Genomic DNA, 20,727 nt, shown 5'->3' on the forward strand with positions numbered 1-20,727 from the left:
AGTCCTGGCAGCGGCTGCTGTGGCTCGCGGTGGCGCCAGATCTGGTCGCCCCTGCCCCCCTGTTTCGAGTGCTCCGCCCCGGCCAGATCTGTCCGGCCTCTTTGCGGGTCGCTGGATCCTGCGTCGTTGGGGTGGTGGTGGCGGGGATTCGAAGACCGGGAGAAATTCCAGGCCGGCCTCGTCGGTCTTGGCGGCGGCGACGCTCGTGGCGCCGTTCCCCTCCCTGGAGGCGCCGTTCAGGTCAGATCCGTCGCCCCCCATCCCCCTCTAGGCTCCCGGGTGAAAACCTCAACTCTGTTGGGCGGCGGCGGCGCCCCCGGCGTCGCGTCCTTCCTGAAGGCGCCGTTTTTGGGAGCTAGGTGGGCAGTGGGCTTCTCTGGCGATGTGGTGGGTGTGCAGCGGCGGCAGTAGCTGGTCTTCTTCGTTCGGCGGTGAGTTCTTCAGTGGCTCATCGCCTACAGGGACACTACGCTACTGCTCCTCCGTCCGTTCCGTCCTGGCAGCTCTTTCTCATAAGTGTCCAGTCCGTGGGTGTTGGGAGGTGCTCTGCTCCTTGAGATCATTCGGTGGCTAGTCGGTGAGCTAGGTTCCTTTCCAGATGCAGCCTGCCGGTGTCTTTCCTCCCAGGTTCTAGGGTGAACTGCTACACTGTCAACGGGTCGGCGCCTTCGAGCCAGGCGAGGAGACAGGGGTCTTCTTTGACAAGTGGAGCTGGGAGGACATGGCAATCCGGGGCTGCTGGCGATTTGGCGATGGCGTGCCCTTCCTCGCCGTCCGAACTGCTGCTCCTGTGCTGACTTTCTCCTTCTCCCTGGTGATTTGTATGCGAATGAGGACCTACACATCCCCGAGTTGCGTTCTCCTTTCTGTCTTTTAGCTAGGGTGTGTGAGGCTTGTGTGCTGCTGTCCAGCGCCTCTGTATCTTGTCGTTTTTTCGCTTTCTTGTGTTGGTTTCGAGTCTGTAATCCTGGCCGGTTGATGGCTTTGTTAATTCAAAGCCGGGCTCTTCTGGAGCCTTCGTTCTAAAAAAAACTAATTATGACACTATCATTAGTGCTACTGTTTGGTTGAAGCCGCACCGTTAATGAATGAATAAACCATCTTGGTCTTGTCTTGTAATCACCAGTTAGCTGGATGACCGGGGCATTTGAGCAGATACATTAAAAATATATATTTATTCTCAATCAAATGAAGGGTACTACCTTCGATCCATAATAAGTGCCGCAGTTGTAAATAAACCTCAGATTAAAATTGCGGCATTTATTTTGGATCTAAGGAAGCATTATTTTTTTCTGCCAGTTATTTGGCTGGCTCATCTTGCCAAAGCAGTTGATAAACTTGTAGCCATTGATGAGTTTTCTATCATGAAGCTACAACCAGTTAGGGTTAAAATGCGATCCTGCCAAACTGTGCAGCTCGAAGGAATTCTTCTTAGTGGGTCAGAGGATGAATCAATCCAAGCAGGCTCCCACCCAATGGCCTCAACTCTAGGCACGGTGAGGAGCAGCCACCAAATATAGACATGTTTTCCAATATAAAGGCTTATATTAAAAAAAAGAACATGTTTATACATGCATGGGAAGAATCAACTTTAAAGGGAAATTAATTTATTTCATTTGATGAGGTTGTGGTTTTGTCTCGACACAAAGGAGACACTAGTACTATACTAGGCAACCATTGATCGTTCAATTATTTTGTGGAGCAAACAATGATTTGATACGTCATAAACATGAAAGGGAAGAATAATAAACTGTAGAAGAAATTAATTTACTGCATTTTATGAGGGAATAATAATTCATGTGAAAGGGAAGAATAAGTTTTCCAGCACGGACATTAAAAGTGAAGAATAATCTAATGTACGAGTACTAGAATATTTAGTGTCTAGCATAACACAATGTCTATTTGTACCTCGTGTACAGCGCATCCATGTGCCATCTAATACTTTGTGTACGTCAGCACCGAAATTAGAAAATCACAATGTGCACTTTCGGTTTCTCCCATCCAACTAATCTACTTTTTAACCTTGTACATTATTTGTTCGCGGGTGGTATTGATACTGCTGACCGATTGTGATAGGTAACCAACCATAGTGCTGTCTAATTAATTCCCGTTTCATTATAATTCATGTGATGCATATAGTTAATTAACTCGTCAAACTGTTCGGATATAATTATCGAAAGTGACATTGCATAGTAGGTCGTTGATCTATTATCTAGACACTCCATGTCAAATTACTTCATGTACTAAGTTTCATTGCGTCATGTATTTGACTGACCATTAGACTATTAATAGATCAATTATGTGATATAAATAATCACAAAAATGTACTTCCTTTAGGGAGGATAGATATGTTGCACTAGGGTATCTGGCCCATTGGAGCAATCGAGCTATTGTCTCTCTAGTATCCGTGCAAGTCACATTTTGAGCTTATTCCTTGGTTGCGCGGATCCGATTTATCTTCCGTGTGTGTGTTCCTAGTGATACTTTGGGTTCGATCTATTTGTCTTCTTTGCAATTTGTGCATCTTTTCTACATATTTGATATCTTGGCTAACATTTGCTTGAATTATTGTGCCACTCACCCTAACCGAGATCCTCCTTAAGCCTTTACCTGTAGGTGTGAGGAAACAAAACCCGGTACCAATTCTACTATTATAGCATCACGTTGGGTGATACTCAATACATCCACAATCTCCGGAAAAGGTAACTTTGGTATTGTTCTCTCATTTTCCTACTCACAACCACTTGCATATGATGGATAGGCCAACTTCTTCGGCGAACCCACTCTTCGAGGATCAAGATGACGAATGCGACTATGTCACCAAAAATCTCAGTTCTTCGTCGCCCAACAAGCTCTCCATCAAGAAAGTGAAGCCTTGTGTGATTGCATCGAGCAACTCGCCACCGACCTACGCCAATCGGAAGTAAGAAACCGGGACTATCTTGACGCCAAGCTCAACATTCAAATGGAGGAATTTCACAACATGTGATGGATCATAGCCGCGCATCCTCCAGCACCTCCTCACCAAGACGGAGCCACTCAAGTCCTCCTCGAGCTCGATCACATCACCGCGACGACAACCACAACCCATTCCATGGCAATGGGTTGCAAGACCGACTTCGAGCACGTGAAAGGGCGCGATGCAAAGCAAGATCCCATGGATCAAGAGCAACCTCCACCACAACACCCACGTCGTGAAGCACAAGCACATGAAGCACAACAAGCACTCCGTGAGGCTACTCGAGCCATCCAAGAAAGCAATCGGGAAGTACGTGAACAAGAAGATGCACTTCGCCAAGAACGACAAGATGATGCCGCTCTCCTTGAGGGGCAACAAGAGAGAAGGAACCGGGCACGTATACCTCGCCCCCCTCCACACCAAGGGCACCATCACGAGGAGCGTGAAATTGAAGACCCTCCTCCATGCCAAGAGCGACATCAAAACAGCCACTATGATGAAAAACTATGCTACAAAGCTCAAGTTCACTATGCCCAAGTTCTCCGGAAGCAATGATCCTGAAGAATATCTCTCAGGGACATTGAAGGTCGATAAGATATTCCGTCTTCACAACTATGGCGAGGAGAAACAAATCGCCATGGCCTCCCTCAAGTTTCAAGACTACGTCCTCATTTGGTGGGAACAAGTGATCGCAAGACGAAGGGAGAGAGGCGAACCACCCATGAAAACTTGGACACAAATGAAGGATGTCATGAGAGCTCCTTTCGTGCCTAGACACTACTCCCGCGTTCTCTTCAAGAAGTTGCAACTTCTCAAGCAAGGCATGAAGACAATGGAAGAATACTATCAAAAGATGGACATTGCCATGATATGAGCCAATGTCAAGAAAGATGACGAAAAAACTATGGCACGCTTCTTGAACGGCCTCAATCACCCAGTAAAGAAGATTGCCGATTTCCAACCCTACTCCAACCTTCTTGAGCTAGTTCATCAAGTGACCAAGGTGGAGCGACAAGTGAAATATGACTTCAAATATGTCGATTACTCTTCCAAGACCCGCGGCTCATACACTCAAGCTTCCTCAACATCAACACCTCCTACCTCGACTAGAGCATCACCAAGTACCGGTGACAAGTCAAGTTCCAAGCAAGCTACGCCTTCCTCAACTCGTCCACTGGCAAGCAACTAAAAGTCCCAAACTCTCTCATCAATGGCACCAACGAATGACCTCGTCAAGATAAGTTCTATCAACTGTTCACATGTGGTGGCCGAGGACACAAGTCATTCCAATGCTTCAATCGGCGCACCATGATTGCCAATGATGACGGCACATACGACTCCATGAGTGAAGATGAGATGGAAGCACTCGAGCATGTGGTCATGCACCGTAAAGTGAATGAAGAGGAAGATGCTCGAGTCTTTTGTGACAATGATTCAAGTCCCGCTCTCGTGGTCTCCAAGGTCTTGACGCTTCAATACCAACAAGATGAACACCAACGTTGCCATATCTTCCACACCAAAGCGGGCATCAACGAACATTCCATCAAAGTCATCATCGATGGAGGAAGTTGAAGGAAATATGTCCTAGAGGCAATGCTAAAGTTGTTATTTTATATTTCCTTATTCATGATAAATGTTTATTATTCATGCTAGAATTGTATTAACCGGAAACTTGATACATGTGTGGATACATAGACAAAACACCGTGTCCCTAGTAAGCCTCTACCAGACTATCTCGTTAATCAAAGATGGTTAACTTTCCTAACCATAGACATGTGTTGTCATTTGATGAACGGGATCACATCATTAGAGAATGATGTGATGGACAAGACCCAGCCGTTAGCTTAGCATAATGATCGTTCAGTTTTATTGCTATTGCTTTCTTCATGTCAAATACATATTCCTCCGACTATGAGATTTTGCAACTCCCAGATACCGGAGGAATGCCTTGTGTGCTATCAAATGTCACAATTTAACTGGGTGATTATAAAGATGCTCTGCAGGTATCTCCGAAGGTGTTTGTTGGGTTGGCATAGATCGAGATTAGGATTTGTCACTCCGAGTATCGGAGAGGTATCTCTGGGCCCTCTGGGTAATGCACATCATAAGAAGCCTTGCAAGCAAAGTGACTAATGAGTTAGTTGCAGGATGATACATTACGGAACGAGCAAAGAGATTTGCCGGTAACGAGATTGAACTAGGTATGAAGATACCGATGATTGAATCTCGGGCAAGTAACATACCGATGACAAAGGGAATAACATATGTTGTCATAACGGTTCAACCGATAAAGATCTTCGTAGAATATGTGGTATCCAATATGAGCATCCAGGTTCCGCTATTGGTTATTGACCGGAGAGGTGTCTCAGTCATGTCTACATAGTTCTCGAATCCGTAAGGTCCGCACGCTTAACGTTCGATGATGATTTTGTATTATATGAGTTATGTGATTTGGTGACCGAATGTTGTTCAGAGTCCTAGATGAGATCGTGGACATGACGAGGAGTCTCAAAACGGTTGAGAGGTAAAGATTAATATATAGGATGATAGTATTCGGACAACAGAAGTGTTCTGGTTAGTATCGGGTCTTCATCGGAGTACCGGGGGGTTACCGAAACCCCTAGGGGGAAGATATTGGCCATATGGGCCATAAGAGGGGAGCACACCAGCCCACAAGGGGTGGCGCGCCCCCCCTCTGGCATGTGGCCGAATTGGAGAAGGAGGGGAAGGGGTTCGCCCCCCCCCCCTCCTTCTCTCCTTCCCTCTTCCCTTTTCTCTCCGGCAAAAAGAAGGAAGGGGGGAGGCCGAATTGGACTAGGGGCCCATGTAGGATTCCTCCTACTTGGGCGCCCCAAAGGCTGCTCGCCTCCCCCTCCCACCTATATATACATGGGGAGGGGGCGCCTAGAACACACACCAACAATTGTTAGCCGTGTGCGGCGCCCCCTCCATAGTTTACGCCTCCGGTAATATTCTCGTAGAAATGAAGCCCTGCACGGATAACTTGACCATCACCGTCACCATGCCGTCATGCTGACGGAACTCATCTACTTCCTCGACACTCTGCTGGATCAAGAGTTCGAGGGACGTCATCGAGCTGAACATGTGTAGAACTCGGAGGTGACGTACGTTCGGTACTTGATCGGTCGGAACGAGAAGAAGTTCGACTACATCAACCGCGTTGCTAAACGCTTCCGCTTTCGCTCTACGAGGGTACGTGGACACACTCTCCCCTCTCGTTGCTATGCATCTCCTAGATAGATCTTGCGTGATCATAGGAATTTTTTTGAAATTGCATGCTACGTTTCCCTAAAGTGGCATTTGAGCCAGGTCTATGCGTAGATGATATGCACGAGTAGAACACAAAGAGTTGTGGGCGGTGATCGTCATACTCCTTACCACCGATGTCTTATTTTGATTCGGCGGTAGTGTTGGATGAAGCGGCCCAGACCAACCTTACATGACCACGTTCATGAGACCGGTTCCACCGACAGACATGCAACTAGTTTTGCATAAAGGTGGCTGGTGGGTGTCTGTTTCTCCAACTTTAGTTGAATCGAATTTGACTGCGGGCGGTCCTTGTTGAAGGTTAAAACAACAAACTTGATAAATCACCTTTGTGGTTTTGTGTCGTATGTAAGAACGGTTCTTGCTAGAAGCCCGTAGCAGCCACGTAAAACTTGCAACTACAAAGTAGAGGACGTCTAACTTGTTTTTGCCGGGCATGCTTGTGATGTGATATGGTCAAGACATGATGTGATATATGTTGTTGTATGAGATGATCATGTTTTGTAAAAGTTATCGGCCACTGGCAGGAGCCTAATGGTTGCCGCTTTATTATATGAAATGCAAATGCCATGTAATTGCTTTACTTCATCACTAAGTGGTAGCGATAGTTGTAGAAGCAATAGTTGGCGAGACGATGATACGTCTCCAACGTATCTATAATTTTTGATTGTTCCATGCTATTATATTATCCATCTTGGATGTTTTATATGCATTTACATGCTATTTTATATGATTTTTGGGACTAACCTATTAACCTAGAGCCCAGTGCCAGTTTCTGTTTTTTCCTTGTTTTTGAGTTTTACAGAAAAGGAATACCAAACGGAGTCCAATTGACGTGCCAATTTTTGATGATTTTTTATGGACCAAAAGAAGCCGCCGGAGTAAAGGAGTTGGGCCAGAAGAGTCCAGGGCCGTCCACGAGGGCGGAGGGTGCGTCCTACCCCCTGGGCACGCCCCCTATCTTGTGGACGACTCGGAGACCCCCCTGACGTGAGACCAACACCAAAAATTCATATAAATACAAAAAACCCCTGAAAATCACCTAGATCGGGAGTTCCGCCGCCGCAAGCCTCTGTAGCCACCAAAAACCTCTCGGGAGCCCATTCCGGCACCCTGCCGGAGGGGGAAACCATCACCGGTGGCCATCTTCATCATCCTAGCGCTCTCCATGACAAGGAGGGAGTAGTTCACTCTCGGGGCTGATGGTATGTACCAGTAGCTATGTGTTTGATCTCTCTCTCTCTCTCAAGTGTTCTTGATATGGCACGATCTTGATGTATCGCGAGCTTTGCTATTATAGTTGGATCTTATGATGTTTCTCCCCCTCTACTCTCTTGTAGTTGATTGAGTTTTCCCTTTGAAGTTATCTTATCGGATTGAGTATTTAAGGATTTGAGAACACTTGATGTATGTCTTGCATGTGCTTATCTATGGTGACAATGGGATATTCACGTGATCTACTTGATGTATGTTTTGATGATCAACTTGCGGGTTTTGTGACCTTGTGAACTTATGCATAGGGGTTGGTACACGTTTTCGTCTTGACTCTCCGGTAGAAACTTTGGGGCACTCTTTGAAGTTCTTTGTGTTGGTTGAATAGATGAATCTGAGATTGTGTGATGCATATCGTATAATCAAACCCGCGGATACTTGAGGTGACATTAGAGTATCTAGGTGACATTAGGGTTTTGGTTGATTTGTGTCTTAAGGTGTTATTTTACTACGAACTCTAGTGCTGTTTGTGACACTTATAGGAATAGCCCAATTGATTGATCGGAAAGAATAACATTGAGGTGGTTTCGTACCCAACAATAATCTCTTCGTATGTTCTCCGCTATTAGTGACTTTGGAGTGACTCTTTGTTGCACGTTGAGGGATAGTTATATGATCCAATTATGTTATTATTGTTGAGAGAACTTGCACTAGTGAAAGTATGAACCCTAGGCCTTGTTTCGAAGCATTGCAATACCGTTTTCGCTCACTTTTGTTACATGCTACCTTGCTGTTTTTATATTTTCAGATTACAAAAACCTATATCTACCATCCATATTGCACTTGTATCACCATCTCTTCGTCGAACTCTATACAATTTACCATTGTATTGGGTGTGTTGGGGACACAAGAGACTCTTTGTTATTTGGTTGCAGGGTTGTTTGAGAGAGACCATCTTCATCCTACGCCTCCCACAGATTGATAAACCTTAGGTCATCCACTTGAGGGAAATTTGCATGCACAACCCTTTTGTCCCACTAATAGTTGTAGCAGCCCATGAGCCGTACCTGATCATCTTGAACCTAGTATGAAAAAGGAAAACATGTGAAGAATCTCTTCGTAATATACATGAGAAGATATATACTTCTTGCGATTCCTTGACTGAATATTTAGCACTGTATTTTTTGTGTAACATTCAAACCTTCACTTCTCATTCTTTATAATCTGAATGATGCTCATAGTCTATTATGCTCATAGTCTATTATGCTCATATGATAGTCCGATTGAATTCCACCATTCCAATTAGTCTCCAGAAGCATCTTAAGCCACAACTACTTATTAGTCAGGCCTTGCAAGATATTATGTACTATATTTGTAAACTAATATAAGATCTTTAGATCACAATTAGTTTACAGAGGGAGTACAACTCTAGCATATTTGCACATGATGATCTCATAAGAGGAGGAAGAATACATGCCTGCAAGGATAGATGAGACGCCCTGGGGATCTCGTGCTTGAGAGCTCCTAGTCAAATCTACGATGTTCCCCTAAGGGAGATAGTCGCGAATGGTGGACTCCTCTTCCCCATGAACCCCACCATTATCCTTCCTCCTCCCTCTTCCCGGAAGTCCACCTCAAATTCCATGGATTCCTAACGGGGGTTGCTCGAATCGATGGCTAGTTGCTCGGATTGGGTGCCGCAGGCTTGAAGATTGCAGGAGGTTGAAGACCGACGAGGCTCAGAGTGGTGCCGAAGAAGATTGGGGCAGGTGTAGAGGGGAAGGAGACAGGGTGGTAGACGACCGCGGAACAAGACCGACCGCGCGTGCGGTGGCCACGGCGACGGCGGTGCCGTATGTGTGTAGGCATCGAGGAGGAGAGGCCGTGCTATTGGGTTCTTTTTATAGAAAGATCTGCTCCCCCGTGCGTCGGCCCAACCCACGAATGAAACATTTTTTCACCGTTGACGACTTAAATTAGTACCGCGGGTTAATTGCCTAAAACAACAGGGACTGTTTTGCAAAAAATGACGCGACGGTGAACCCGACAAAGTCAATCCGTGCTTTATGATTAGGGAAAGATTTTAGTACGAACTCTTGGTTAGATCGATCGGAAAGAATAGCTTGGTGTTATTTTAGTACGAACTCTAGGATAGATTGATCGGAAACAATAGCTTTGAGGTGGTTTCGTACCCTACAAACAATTTCGTCTTATGTTCTCCGCTAGATAGGAACTTTGGAGTGATTTCTTCATCGCACATTGAGGGATGGTTATATGATCCAATTATATTAGCACTGTGGAGAGATTGCACTAGCGAAAGTACGGACCCTAGGCCTCATTTTTAAGCATTGCAATACCGTTTGTGCTCACTTTTGTTACTTGCTACCTTGCTGTTTTTATTTATTCAGATTATAAAAATATATTTCTACCATCCATATTACACTTTTATCACCATCTCTTCGGCGAACTAGTGCATCTATACAATTTGCCATTGTATTGGGTGTGTTGGGGACACAAGAGATTTCTTGTATTTGGTTGCAGGGTTGTTTGAGCGAGACCATCTTCATCCTACGCCTCCCATGGATTGATAAACCTTAGGTCATCCACTTGAGGGAAATTTGCTACTGTCCTACAAACCTCTGCACTTGGAGGCCCAACAACGTCTACAAGAAGAAGGTTGCGTAGTAGACATCAAGCTCTTTTCTGGCGCCGTTGCCGGGGAGGCGAGGTAAGCGGCACTAACACCCCGTCAACTAAGCTCTTTTCTGGCGCCGTTGCCGGGGAGGTGAGTGCTTGAAGGTATATCTTTAGATCTTGCAATTGAATCTTTTAGTTTCTTGTTTTATCACTAGTTTAGTTTATAAAAGAGAAGTACAAAAAATGTAATTGAGGGTGCCTCATATGCTTCATCTTTTTAATATCTTTCGTGAAAATGATGGAAAGGAAAATTGTGCTCAACTGTTAGAAGAAGAAATCTATAAAATGTTTGGCACTAAATTTTTGTATGATGAGCATGATTGCAATGTTGTTAGTATGAATTCCTTGAATATCCATGATGCTAATGATATGCAAAGTCACAATCTTGGGGATGCTATGTTTGATGAAGATGATACCCCCCCCCCCCAAGTTTTGATGAGAAAATTTATTATGATGAAAGCATGCCTCCTATCTATGATGATTATTGTGATGACATGTATGCTATAAAGAATAATTATAACCATGAAACTTGTCATCTTGATCTTAATTTTCAATCTCATGATAGTTATTTTGTTGAGTTTGCTCCCACTATTCTGAATGTGAAGAATTTTGCTTATGTGGACAGTAATAAAATTTATATGCTTAGGGATCATGAAAAGAATGCTTTATGTGATGGTTATATTGTTGAATTCATTCATTATGCTACTGAAAATTACTATGAGGGAGGAATATATGCTTGTAGGAGTTGCAACAATATCAAGTTTCCTCTCTATGTGTTGAAAATCTTGAAGTTATGCTTGTTTTGCCTTCCTATGCTAGTTGATTCTTGTTCCCATAAGTTGTTTACTCACAAAATCCCTAGGCATAAGAAGTGGGTTCGACTTAAATGTTTTAGTCATATTCTTCATGATGCTCCCATTATGTTTCAATTCTTATCTTTTATGTGAGCATCATTATCATCATCATGCCTAGCTAAAAAGGCATTAAAGAAAAGCGCTTGTTGGGAGACAACCCAACATTTACCCTACTGTTTTTATGTGTCCACATGATTAATCTACTGTAGTAATCATGTTTTATAGCTTTTGTTTCAATAAAGTGCCAAGTAGAACCTTTGGGAAGACTTGGGTGAAGGTTAATGTGATCTTGCTGTAAAAAATAGAAACTTTACGCTCACGAGATTTGCTGTCATTTTTTACAAAAGAGTCATTTTAAGTTGGTTCTTTTTGAAAAAAAATTAATAGACAAATTCCTCACATACACCAATTTATTGCAGAATTTTTGGAGTTACAGAAGTATTCGAGAGTTACAGATTACTACAGACTGTTCTGTTTTTGACAGATTCTGTTTTCTATGTGTTGTTTGCTTATTTGATGAATCTATGAGTAGTATCGGAGGGTATGAACCATAGAGAAGTTGGAATACAGTAGATATTACACCAATATGAATTTATAATGAGTTCACAACAGTACCAAAAGTGGTGATTTATTTTCTTATACTAACGGAGCTTACGAGTTTTCTGTTGAGTTTTGTGTTGTGAAGTTTTCAAGTTTTGGGTAAAGATTCGATGGACTACGGAATAAGGAGTGGCAAGAGCCTAAGCTCGGGGATGCCCAAGGCACCCCAAGGTAATATTCAAGTACAACCAAGAGCCTAAGCTTGGGGATGCCCCGGAAGGCATCCCCTCTTTCGTCTTCGTTCATCGGTAACTTTACTTAGATCTATATTTTTATTCACCACATGATATGTGTTTTGCTGGGAGCATCATTTTATTTTATTTTGTTTTGCTTGCTGTTTGAATAAAGTACTTAAGATCTGAAATTCTTAAATGTCATGGACTCTTCACATAGTTGCATAATTATTCGACTGCTCATTGATCTTCACTTATATCTTTTGGAGTAGTTTGTCATTTTCTCTAGTGCTTCACTTATATCTTTTAAGCACGATGGTAGTTTTATTTTGAAGAAATAGATGAACTCTCATGCTTCACTTATATTATTTTGAGAGTCTTCAGAACTGCATGGTAATTTGCTGTGGTTATGAATTTAGTGCTAATATGATAGGCATCCAAGAGGGATATGATAAAACTTTCATATAAAGTGCATTGAATACTATGAGAAGTTTGATTCTTTATGATTGTTTTGAGATATGAGGATGGTGATATTAGAGTCATGCTAGTGGAATAATTGTAAATTTGAGAAATACTTGTGTTGAGGTTTGTGAGCCCCGTAGCATGCACGTATGGTAGCCGTTGTGTAACAAATTTGAAGCATGAGGTATTTCTTTGATTGTCTTCCTTATGTGTGGAGGTCGGGATCGCGCGATGGTTAACTCCTACCAACCCTTGCCCTAGGAGCATGCGCGTAGTGCTTGGTTTTGATGACTTGTAGATTTTTGCAATAAGTATGTGAGTTCTTTATGACTAATGTTGAGTCCATGGATTATACGCACTCTCACCCTTCCACCATTGCTAGCCTCTCTTGTGCCGCGCAACTTTTGTCGGTACCATACACCCACCATTTACCTTCCTCAAAATAGCCACCATACCTACCTATTATGGCATTTCCATAGCCATTCCGAGATCTATTGCCATGCAACTTTCCACCTTTCCATTTATTATGACATGTTTCATCATTGTCATATTGCTTTGCATGATCATGTAGTTGACATCGTATTTGTGGCAAAGCCACCGTTCATAATTCTTTCATACATGTCACTCTTGATTCATTGCATATCCCGGTACACCGCCGGAGGCATTCACATAGAGTCATATTTTGTTCTAAGTATCGAGTTGTAATTCTTGAGTTGTAAGTAAATAAAAGTGTGATGATCATCATTATTAGAGCATTGTCCCATGTGAGGAAATAAAAAAAAGTAGGCCAAAGAAGCCAATCAAAAAAAGAGAAAAAAAAACAAAAAAAATGAGAGACAAAGAGAGAAGGGGAAATGCCACTATCCTTTCACCACACTTGTGCTTCAAAGTAGCACTATGATCTTCATGATAGAGAGTCTCCTATGTTGTCACTTTCATATACCAGTGGGAATTTTTTATTATAGAACTTGGCTTGTATATTCCAACGATGGGCTTCCTCAAATGCCCTAGGTCTTCATGAGCGAGCAAGTTGGATGCACACCCACTTAGTTTCTTTTTGAGCTTTCATACACTTATATCTTTAGTGCATCCAGTTCATGGCAATCCCTACTCCCTCACATTGATATCTATTGATGGGCATCTCCATAGCCCATTGATACGCCTAGTTGATGTGAGACTATCTCCTCTTTTTTGTCTTCTCCACAACCACCATTATATTCCACCTATAGTGCTATGTTCATGGCTCACGCTCATGTATTGCGTGAAAGTTGAAAAAGTTTGAGAATACTAAAGTATGAAACAATTGCTTGGATGAAACCGGGGTTGTGCATGATTTGAATATTTTGTGTGACGAAGATGGAGCATAGCCAAACTATATGATTTTGTAGGGATAAGCTTTCTTTGGCCATGTTATTTTGAGAAGCAATAATTGCATTGTTAGTATGCTTGAAGTATTATCATTTTTATGTCAATTTAAACTTTTGTTTTGAATCTTATGGATCTGAATATTCTTGCCACAATAAAGAAGATTACATTGATAAATATGTTAGGTAGCATTCCACATCAAAAAATCTGTTTTTATCATTTACCTACTCGAGGAGGAGCAGGAATTAAGCTTGGGGATGCTTGATACGTCTCCAACGTATCTATAATTTCTTATTGTTCCTTGCTATTATATTATGCATCTTGGATGTTTTATATGCCACCCTGGGCGCGCCCCCCTATCTCGTGGACGACTCGGAGACCCGCCTGACGTGAGACCGACGCCAAAAATTCCTATAAATACAGAAACCCCCAGAAAATAACCTAGATTGGGAGTTCCACCGCCGCAAGCCTCTGTTGCCACCAAAAACCTCTCGGGAGCCCATTCCGGCACCCTGCCGGAGAGGGAAACCATCACCGGTGGCCAACTTCATCATCCCGGCGCTCTCCATGACAAGGAGGGAGTAGTTCACCCTCGGGGCTGAGGGTATGTACCAGTAGCTATGTGTTTGATCTCTCTCTCTCTCTCTCTCTCTCTCTCTCTCTCTCTCTCTCCTATTCTTGATATGGCACGATCTTGATGTATCGCGAGCTTTGCTATTATAGTTGGATCTTATGATGTTTCTCCGCCTCTACTCTCTTGTAATTGATTGAGTTTTCCCTTTGAAGTTATCTTATCGGATTGAGTCTTTAAGGATTTGAGAACACTTGATGTATGTCTTGCATGTGCTTATCTGTGGTGACAATGGGATATTCACGTGATCTACTTGATGTAAGTTTTGGTGATCAACTTGCGGGTTCTTTGACCTTGTGAACTTATGCATAGGGGTTGGCACATGTTTTCGTCTTGACTCTCCGGTAGAAACTTTGGGGCACTCTTTGAAGTTCTTTGTGTTGGTTGAATAGATGAATCTGAGATTGTGTGATGCATATCGTATAATCAAACCCGCGGATACTTGAGGTGACATTGGAGTATCTAGGTGACATTAGGGTTTTGGTTGATTTGTGTCTTAAGATGTTATTTTACTACGAACTCTAGGGCTGTTTGTGACACTTATAGGAATAGCCCAATGGATTGATCGGAAAGAATAACTTTGAGGTAGTTTCGTACCCTACACTAATCTCTTCGTTTGTTCTCCGCTATTAGTGACTTTGGAGTGACTCTTTGTTGCACGTTGAGGGATAGTTATATGATCCAATTATGTTATTATTGTTGAGAGAACTTGCACTAGTGAAAGTATGAACCCTAGGCCTTGTTTCGAAGCATTGCAATACCGTTTTCGCTCACTTTTGTTACATGCTATCTTGGTGTTTTTATATTTTCAAATTACAAAAACCTATATCTACCATCCATATTGCACTTGTATCACCATGTCTTCGCCGAACTGGTGCACCTATACAATTTACCATTGTATGGGAGTGTTGGCGACACAAGAGACTCTTTGTTATTTGGTTGCAGGGTTGTTTGAGAGAGACCATCTTCATCCTACGCCTCCCATGGATTGATAAACCTTAGGTCATCCACTTGACGGAAATTTGCTACTGTCCTACAAACCTCTGCACTTGGAGGCCCAACAACGTCTACAAGAAGAAGGTTGCGTAGTAGACATCAGACGACCACGACGCTACGATGGAGATCAAGGTGTCGAGCCGGTGACGAGGGAGATCATGACGATGCTTTGGAGATGGAGATCAAAAAGCACAAGATGATGATTGCCATATCATGTCACATATTTTGATTGCATGTGATGTTTATCTTTATGCATCTTATTTTGCTTAGTATGGTGGTAGCAGTATAAGATGATCCCTTAACTAAATTTCAAGGTATAAGTGTTTTCCCCGAGTATGCACCGTTGCGAAAGTTCTTCGTGCTGAGACACCACGTGATGATCGGGTGTGATAGGCTCTACGTTCACATACAACGGGTGTAACACAGTTTTGCACATGCGGAATACTCGGGTTAAACTTGACGAGCCTAGCATGTACAGACATGGCCTCGGAACACTGGAGACCGAAAGGTTGAACGTGAATCATATAGTAGATATGATCAACATAGAGACGTTCGCCATTGATGACTGCTCCATCTTACATGATGATCGGACATGGTTTAGTTGATTTGGATCACATATCATTTAGATGACTTGAGGGATGTCTATCTATGTGGGAGTTCTTAAGTAATATGATTAATTGAACTTAATTTATCATGAACTTAGTCCTGATAGTTTTTGCATATCTATGTTGTAGATCAATGGCCCGTGCTACCGTTCCCTTGAATTTTAATGCGTTCCTAGAGAAAGCTAAGTTTAAAGATGATGGTAGCAACTACACGGACTGGGTCTGTAACTTGAGGATTATCCTCATTGCTGCACAGAAGAATTATGTCCTTGATGCGCCACTAGGTGAAAGGCCTGCTACAGGAGCAGATGCTGATGTTATGAACGTCTGGCAAGCTCGATCTGATGACTACTCAATAGTTGAGTGTGCCATGCTTTACGGCTTAGAATAGGGACTTCAAAGACGTTTTGAACGTCATGGACCATATGAGATGTTCCAGGAGTTGAATTTAACATTTCAAGCACATGCCTGAGTTGAGAGATATGAAGTCTCCAACAAGTTCTATAGCTGCAACATGGAGGAGAATAGTTCTATCAGTGAACACATACTCAGAATGTCTGGTGATCATAATCACTTGACTCAGCTGGGAGTTAATCTTCCATATGATTGTGTCATTGACAGAGTTCTTCAATCACTGCCACCAAGCTACAAAGGCTTCGTGATTAACTATAATATGCAACGGGTGGAAAAGACTATTCCCGAGCTCTTCGCAATGCTCAAAGCTACGGAGGTAGAAATCAAGAAGGAGGATCAAGTGTTGATGGTTAACAAGACCACTAGTTTCAAGAAAAAGGGCAAGGGTAAGAAGGGGAACTTCAAGAAAAATGGCAAGCAAGTTGCTACTCCCGGGAAGAAGCCCAAAGCTGGACCCAAGCTTGAAACTGAGTGCTTCTACTGCAGAGGGACTGGTCACTGGAAGCGGAACTGCCCCATGTATTTGGCGGATAAGAAGGATGGCAAAGTGAACAAAGGTATATTTGATATACATGTTATTGATGTGTACCTTACTAATGCTCGTAGTAGTGCCTGGGTATTTGATACCCGTTCGGTTGCTCATATTTGTAACTTGAAACAAGGACTATGGATTAAACAAAGATTGGCTAAGGACGAGGTGACAATGCGCGTCGGGAATGGTTCCAAGGTCGATGTGATCGCGTCGGCACGCTACCTCTACATCTACCTTCGAGATTAGTTTTAGATGTGAATATTTTTTATTTGGTGCCAGCATTGAGCATGCGGATCTTGTTTAGTACGAGACGGTTATTCATTTAAATTATAGAATAATGGTTGTTCTATTTATATGATTAATAGCTTTTATGGTCATGCACCCTTGAAGAGTGGTCTATTTATGTTGAATCTCGATTGTAGTGATACACATATTCATAATATTGATGCCAAAATATGCAAAGTTGATAATGATAGTGCAACATATTTGCGGCACTGCCATTTAGGTCATATTGGTGTAAAGCGCATGAAGAAACTCCATGCAGATGGACTTTTGGAATCACTTGATTATGAATCATTTGATACTTGCGAACCATGCCTCATGGGCAAGATAACTAAAACTCCGTTCTCTGGAACAATGGAGCGAGCCAATGACTTATTGGAAATAATACATACCAATGTATGCGGTCTGATGAGTGTTGAGGCTCGCAGCGGGTATCGTTATTTTCTGACCTTCACAGATGATTTGAGCAGATATGGGTATATCTACTTAATGAAACACAAGTCTGAAACATTTGAAAAGTTCAAAGAATTTCAGACTGAAGTGGAGAATCGTCGTAACAAGAAAATAAAGTTTATATGATCTGATCGCAGAGGTGAATATTTGAGTTACGAGTTTGGCCTTCATTTAAAACAATGTGGAATAGTTTCACAACTCACGCCACCTGGAACACCACAGCATAATGGTGTGTCCGAACGTCGTAACCGTACTTTATTAGATATGGTACGATCTATGATGTCTCTTACCGATTTACCACTATCGTTTTGGGGTAATGCATTAGAGACAGATGCATTCACGTTAAACAGGGCACCGTCAAAATCCGTTGAGACGACACCGTATGAACTGTGGTTTGGCAATAAACCTAAGCTATCATTTCTTAAAGTTTGGGGATGCGATGCTTATGTCAAAAGGCTTCAGCCTGATAAGCTCGAACCCAAATCGGAGAAGTGCGTCTTCATAGGATACCCTCAGGAAACAATTGGGTACACCTTCTACCACAGACCCTAAGGAAACAATTGGGTATTTACAAGAAAGTGAGTGGGAGCTCTGTAGCATTTCTAATAGATGACATATTGTTGATTGGAAATGATATAGAATTTCTGGATAGCATAAAAGGATACTTGAATAAAAGTTTTTCAATGAAATACCTCGGTGAAGCTGCTTATATATTGGGCATCAAGATCTATAGAGATGGATCAAGACGCTTAATAGGACTTTCACAAAGCACATACCTCGACAATGTTTTGAAGAAGTTCAAAATGGATCAGTCAAAGAAAGGGTTCTTGCATGTGTTACAAGGTGTGAAATTGAGTCAGACTCAATGCCCGACCACTGCAGAAGATAGAGAGAAAATGAAAGTCATTCCCTATGCCTCAGCCATAGGTTCTATCATGTATGCTATGTTGTGTACCAGACCAGATGTGTGCCTTGCTATAAGTTTAGCAGGGAGGTACCAAAGTAATCCAGGAGTGGATCACTGGACAGCGGTCAAGAACATCCTGAAGTACCTAAAAAGGGCTAAGTATATGTTTCTAGTTTATGGAGGTGACAAAGAGCTCGTCGTGAATGGTTACATCGATGCTAGTTTTGACATTGATCTGGATGGCTCTAAGTCACAAACAGGATACGTATTTATATTGAATGGTGGAGTTGTCAGTTGGTGTAGTTCCAAGAAGAGCGTCGTGGCGGGATCTACGTGTGAAGTGGAGTACATAGTTGCTTTGGAAGCCGCAAATGAAGGAGCCTGGATGAAGGAGTTCATATCTGATCTAGGTGTAATACCTAGTGCATTGGGTCCAATGAATATCTTTTGTGACAATACTGGAGCAATTGCCTTAGCGAAGGAATCCAGATTTCACAAAAAGACCAAACACATCAAGAGACGCTTCAACTCCATTCGTGATCTAGTCAAGGAGGGAGACATATAGATTTTCCAAATACACACGGATCTGAATGTAGCAGACCGTTGACTAAGCCTCTTCCACGAGCAAAACATGATCAGCACCAGGACTCCATGGGTGTTAGAATCATTATAATGTAATATAGATTATTGACTTTAGTGCAAGTGGGAGAATGAAGGAAATATGCCCTAGAGGCAATAATAAAGTTGTTATTTTATATTTCCTTATTCATGATAAATGTTTATTATTCATGCTAGAATTTTATTAACCGGGAACGTGATACATGTGTGGATACATAGACAAAACATCGTGTCCCTAGTAAGCCTCTACTAGACTAGCTCGTTAATCAAAGATGGTTAAGTTTCCTAACCATAGACATGTGTTGTCATTTGATGAACATGATCACATCATTAGAGAATGATGTGATGGACAAGACCATCTGTTAGCTTAGCATAATGATCGTTCAGTTTTATATTATTGCTTTCTTCATGTCAAATACATATTCCTCCGACTATGAGATTATGCAACTCCCGGATACCAGAGGAATGCCTTGTGTGCTATCAAACGTCACAACGTAACTGGGTGATTATAAAGATGCTCTACAGGTATCTTCGAAGGTGTTTGTTGGGTTGGCATAGATCGTGATTAGGAGTTGTCACTCCGAGTATCGGAGAGGTATCTCTGGGCCCTCTCGTCAATGCACATCATAAGAAGCCTTGCAAGCAAAGTGACTAATGAGTTAGTTGCAGGATGATGCATTACGGAACGAGTAAAGAGACTTGCTGGTAACAAGATTGAACAAGGTATGAAGATACCGACGATCGAATCTCGGGCAAGTAAGATACTGATGACGAAGGGAATAATGTACGTTGTCATAACGGTTCGACCGATAAAGATCTTCATAGAATATGTGCGAGACAATATGAGCATCCAGGTTTCTCTATTGGTTGTTGACCGGAGAGTTTTCTTGGTCATGTCTACATAGTTCTCGAACCCGTAGGGTCCGCACGCTTAACATTCTATGATGATTTTGTATTATATGAGTTATGTGATTTGGTGACCGAATGTTGTCCGGAGTCCTGGATGAGATCACGTACATGACGAGGAGTCTCAAAATGGTCGAGAGGTAAAGATTGGCATATAGGATGATAGTATTCGGACACCGGAAGTGTTCCGAATAGTATCGGGTATTTATCGGAGTACCGCGGGGGTTACCGGAACCCCTGGGGGGAAGATATGGGCCATATGGGCCATAAGAGGGGAGCACACCAGCCCACAAGGGGTGGCGATCCCCCCTTTGGCATGTGGACGAAATGTAGGAGGAGAAAGGGTTCGCCCCCCCCCCCCTTCCTTCTCTCCTTCCCCCTTCCCTTTTCTCTCAGGCAAAAAGAATAAAGGGGGGGCCGAATTGGACTAGGGGCCCAAGTAGGACTCCTACTTGGGCGCCCCAAAGGCTTCTCCCCTCCCCCTCCTACCTATATCTACATGGGCAGGGGCGCCTAGAACACACACTAACAATTGTTAGCCGTGTGCGGCGCCCCCCTCGACAGTTTACGCCTCCGGTAATATTCTCGTAGTGCTTAGGCGAAGCCCTGCGAAGATAACTTCACCATCACCGTCACCACGCCATTGTGCTGACGGAACTCATCTACTTACTTGACACTCTTCTGGATCAAGAGTTCGAGGGACATCATCGAGCTGAACGTGTGCAAAACTCGGAGGTGCCATATGTTCGGTACTTGATCGGTCGGAATGAGAA

Source organism: Triticum aestivum, chromosome 1D (assembly GCF_018294505.1).
Source record: "Triticum aestivum cultivar Chinese Spring chromosome 1D, IWGSC CS RefSeq v2.1, whole genome shotgun sequence".
Lineage (NCBI taxonomy): Eukaryota > Viridiplantae > Streptophyta > Magnoliopsida > Poales > Poaceae > Triticum > Triticum aestivum.